This window comes from Tenrec ecaudatus, chromosome 7, assembly GCF_050624435.1.
Source record: "Tenrec ecaudatus isolate mTenEca1 chromosome 7, mTenEca1.hap1, whole genome shotgun sequence".
NCBI classification, from domain to species: Eukaryota; Metazoa; Chordata; class Mammalia; order Afrosoricida; family Tenrecidae; genus Tenrec; species Tenrec ecaudatus.
Window position 1 is genome coordinate 9,553 of NC_134536.1, and position 5,448 is coordinate 15,000.

Sequence of the window (5,448 nt, forward strand, 5' to 3'; positions counted from 1 at the left end):
GTGTGTCCACCCCCCCACCCCTGCAAGTCATTTGACCGGGTCTCCTGTTTTTATTTTTTAAAGGGGGAAAAGCAAAAACTCAAGAATATAGGAATGGAATGGAAGAGGGGAAGAAAGAAACTCTTCTTCAAGAGGAGGAAAGGCCTGAGGCCTGACACTCGTCGGTCGTAGAAAGACTTGAGAGCTTTTTCATGAAAGTCAGGAAGAACGCAGGCAGGCAGGCAGCGAGTGACAGACGGTGGGACAGAGGGAGGGACTGATGGAAGGAGGCTGCCCAGTGTCTAGGCCGCTAGAAAACACACGTTTGAAAGGAAGGAAGCTAAAGAATATGGACAAAGGTGCCTGCGTGAGGAAGGAGGGAGAGTCCTCATCTGAGCACTAGCGTTACAAGATGGACCGAGATCATCTCACCCCTGGGGCAAGGACAACAGCAAAGTGGGTGAAGGGAGACGTCCAACAGTGTAAGACATGACAAAATAATAGCCACGGAAGGCACGCTCAGGGACAGTGAGTGAAAGTCCAAGATCCATCCGTTTTTGAGTCTGCATGTGAGCGAAGTGGATTCAGTTGGAGCTTCCATTCTAGGCTGATGGTGGGAGAGAGACCTAAATCCATTTGAAGAAGTGGGTTCTGCCTGCCTCCATGGGTCCTTTTTGGCTTCTCACGGGAAGGCAGACTGATGGACAGGCGGGCAGAGTGTGTTTTTACACCGTGATTCACAAACACACACACACACACACACACACACACACACACACACACACACACACACACCACATAACACACCACCACCAACCTGCCTCCCTCCCTCTCTCAGCCAGGGGAGGAGCAATCTGTCCTGTCTTCAGGAACTTCAAATCCCTGAAGGAAAAGAGCAAGAGCCTGGTGTGTGTGCGTGTGCGTGTGCGTGTGCGCACAGTACCAGGGCCACCAGGTCAAGTTTCAGGAGTGCCTTGAACCACGCTTTAGTCAATGCAATCGTGCAGCCGCAGCAGCAGCAGCAGCAGAGCCACCACCTCTGCCCGCCCCAAACCTACTAGCTCACCACCCCTGGTGCCCTCTGTTTGAAGCAGATCAATCCCTTCAAACGGACAGAAGCATCACATTGTGTTTGTCACGCTTAGGTTTTATTATTCACTGCCTGCCATCGTGTATACGGGGATAAGGGGCTGAAGGTTCAAACATACGCCCTCCCTTCCCACCCTCCTCTCGCCACGCAGACCCTCTTCCTTTGTGAAGAGAAGTGATGGAGGGATGGAGGGATGGAGGGATGGAGGGATGGAGGGAGGCAGAGAGGGAGGGATGGAGGGAGGGGGGAGAGACAGACAGTCTGACACACACAGAGACAGAAACTTCACGCAGGAGAGACTTCTCTAGGCTCTCAGAGGAAAGGATCGGAGTGATTGAGAGTAGGAGGGGGAGCGGTGCGGTGGTCGGCCCACCGGTAGCGCCACAGCGCGCATGCGCGCGTGACCGAAGGCTCGCCCGGACCGGGGAAATGCCCGACGATTCCCCCTAGCGGCGACGAGGAAAAAGACAAGATATCTTCTCCGAGGCTGCTGGTCTACCCACCTTTCGCGTCCGGGGGCGGCGGCCCGAGTTTGCCGGGCGAGGCCGGCCGGCCGGCCGGCCTCGCCCGGCAAACTCGGGCCGCCGCCCCCGGACGCTCCTCCACTCTTTCCTTCTCTTCTCTTCTCCCTCGCCACTCTCCGCCGCCCTGGTCGACCCGAGCCGACCCAGGGACAGGGAGACAGGCGCGCCCGCGCGCCTCTTAGCCGGCAGGGAGAGACACACGGGATGCGCACGGCTGGCTGGCCCGCCCGCGCGCCTGTCGGGCAGCGGGGACACCCACAGACGCAGCACACACAGACAGACAGACAGACAGACAGACGACCCCCCCTCAACACGGCAGACTCGGCCAGGGACGCACACCGGGCCACCAGGTGAAGCGAGCGGGCGACAAGGGTCCAACCTCCCCGCCCTCGCGCCCCGTGGCCCGGAACGCCCGACCCGGGCACGCGAGCAAGCGAGCAGCGACACAAAAAAACCTTGTGTGTGTCAAGGGCCGACTTTCACAATGACATCACAGCCAGCCACCGATCGTGCTGCCTGCCTGTCACCTAGCTCCCCCTCATCGCTACCCTAACCTCCCCACCAACTAACTCCCAACTCTCACTTCCTTCCTACCCTACACCTACCTATGTGCTACCTACCTCCCCAACAACTCTCACGCTCACTCTCACTCTACCCTACCTATGCCCTAACTCACCTCCCCACCTAACTCCCACTCTCACTTACTCCTTCCTTCCTTCCTTCCTTCCTTCCTTCCTTCCTTCCTCCCCTATCCCCCACCCCACCTACCTAACTACCTACCCACCTACCTACCTACCTACCTACCCACCTACCTACCTACCCACCTACCCACCTACCAACCACACACAAAACGCGAAGTAATGTAACAGCTAATTTAGTCCACAACGATGCAATGCACCCGGGGGACGGGGGAGCGCGGCTCAGCTTGAATCACTTCCATTAAATAGTTAATAGCCTGGAACTCCTTCCTCTTGCAACGGCTGCTCCGTCCAAGGCCAAGGAAGCAAGACTGCAGCAGAGTCTTCCAGAGAGCGATGCATTCCGTCCAGCCGGAGGCAGCAGGCAGCAGGCAGCCAGCCAGCTGGGTCCCCCCACGCTTAGCCAGATCACCGAGCTCCAGCGACGTGTACCATCAACGCCAGCGGCACGGCAACGCACATCTGAAAGGGGGAGAAGGAAAAAAAAATCAAGCTTTAACGGCAGGATCCATGGGTCGGGCGCCCCCACACACAGGTTGTAGACATTAGCTCACAATTGGAGGCAGACAACTAGCTAAGGCAGTCACACAGTGGGGCAACACCGCCGGAGAGCGAGAGAGCCTGGGGCTTGCTGGCAGACGCATTTCTCTCTCTGCCCACCGGACCCAAACCACGACCTTATCACACTCCAACTCTTCTTAATATAAGGCCAGGTTTGGCACACACAGTAAGCCGGATCACACCGCCCAACATAGCACGCTCGCCACCCCTTCTATAAGTGAAAGGAAAACCTCTTCGCCACCTGAGCATGAACCCACCCCCTCCCGTGTGGGCCTCTCAATGAAAACCAAGGCGAGCAACAGAGACGGTGGCGGACGTGCCGTGCCGCGCCTCCCCTCCCGCAAGTCACATCCACCCGCCTGTTGGACATCAGGGCTTCGCCCGCCCCCAACCTCTCTGCCTTCCTTGGTAACCTAATGAAAACGCCCCGCCCGCCCGGGCCACCTTGACGTAATTAATACAGACCTCGCTAATAGGCGCCGCTGAACTTTTCCCCTGCCTGGCCTGTGTTGGCCAGGCGTCCTTTGCAACACCCCCCAAGAATGTTCACCCCCGGTGGGGGGCGGGAGGAAGGACAGCCCCCTACAACGAACCCCGGGTTCCATAGGCTAAATCGGACAGCGGGGGGGGGGGGGGGGGAGAGAGAGAGAGAGAGAGAGAGAGAGAGAGAGAGATGGAAAATAACAGAGGCAGACACAGCTCAGGGGTATAAAGCTTGCTCACTCTCAGCTGCACCTGGTGGTCCCCCACCCCCCTCCCCTAGATTCAACGGGGCAGCCTAACCCTGCTCACTCTCCAGTGGGCTCAACCTCTACCACTACCACCCTGATCGGAAGCGAGCGGGGTCCTTCCTCCCTCCCTATGGTGGCACAAACAGTGGTGTCTGTCTGCTTGCTCTAAAAGGCTGACCACCCTGAGGGAGAGTAACCCAGAACCTACCTTGGGTGAATGACCTTTCAGTGGGATATGCCTACCTTGGGTGAATGACCTTTCAGTGGGATATGTATGCCTGGGGGAGAGACAAACTCGGGAGAAAGCTTGGCTTCCCACATTCCCCACCCACCATGCTGACTTCTACGGGGGGGGGGGGCAGGCTGCGGCCCTTAACCCACCTTTAGAAAAGCAGACGCCTTACAAGAATAGGAGGGTGGGAGGGAGGGAGGGGCTGCTGGGTTTGAGAAGCGGCCAAGTGAACTCTGAACTAGAACTAGACCTCTACAGTCAGGGTTGGAGTGCTCGCTAGCTTGCTCGCTCGCTCAAACAAGACCTCTCCGACCCCTTTGGCTCAAGGTAGCCGCTGGGGTCACAAAGACCCACGCCGGGGGAAGGCGCACAGCAGCAGCGAGGATAGATACATTAGATATAGATAGATAGATAGATAGATAGATAGATAGATAGATAGATAGATAGATAGATAGATAGATAGATAGATAGATGGAGAGATAGAGCACATGTGCAAGGGCAAGCCGAATTCTACACCGCAGCCAGGCCCTCTTCCTCTGTGAAGAGAGCTGGTGGATGGAGGGAGGGAGGGAGGGAGGGAGGGAGGGTTGAGAGAGACAGACTGACTGACACAGAAACCTCACACAGGAAGGAGGGCCTCCTCTAGGCTCTCAGAGGAAAGAGCCACACACTCACAAGCCATTCTCTCAGAAGCCATAAAAACAAATACGGAGCCAAGAGTGAACCTGATGCACGCGTCAGGAGCAGCGGCGTCACCAATAATTACTTAACGCTCTTAGACGTTTTCGAATGCTCGGTTTATTCACTGCAGACACACATCACACCAGCCAAAAATAATCCAAAGGATAAAAGGACTGGAGCAAGCAAGCGTGATCATAAGTATGAGCATAATAACAGCGCTCTGCACACGTATCATTCTAGCATCATAGTCCCAACAAGCATTGCCTTCATCGGTGCGTTCACCCCAGGTAGAGTTGGAGAGAGCAGAGCAGGAGTTGATGTCTCCTTGGTTCCTAGCTCTCTAAAAAGTCAGTGCCTGTCTGTCTCTACCCAGGTTTCAACGGACAACTTGGCTGGTTCTTTGACGTATTCACTGTCCCAGTCAAGTCTCTCTCATGGGGTTTCTCCACACTTTTGCGGTGGCTCCTCCGACCAGCTGCTGATTCTTGGCGATGGTCCAACTTCTTGGCTGGGCCCTAATGCCACACGTTATTTCTTCTCTGAAGTGGAGTTTCTTGTGTTTGCTTCTTTGGAGGAGGCTCAACGTCTTGCAAGGAAGAGCAGGTGGCCATTTGCTGGTTCCGGAGCTCTCGTCAGCGCAGGATTCCTGCTCAGTAGCGTGACTGGCGTGCGTGAGTGAGTGAGTGAGTGAGTGAGTGAGTGAGTGTATCTCGATGAAGTAAATTGATGATGAAATCAATAGGAAAAAAAAAACACCTTGAGACAATCAGTGATCAGATGATGCATAAAAGAAAACCCGAAACTAACCTAAACGTGTGGGGAAATTGGGACCGAGAGGAGGAGGGAGCACTGGTCGCCCCTGCGCGCCCTAACGCGCATGTGCGCCAGACATGCGCACAAGCCAGGCAGGGTCTTTTTAATAAAATTATGAAATATGCTTGACACAATTGAT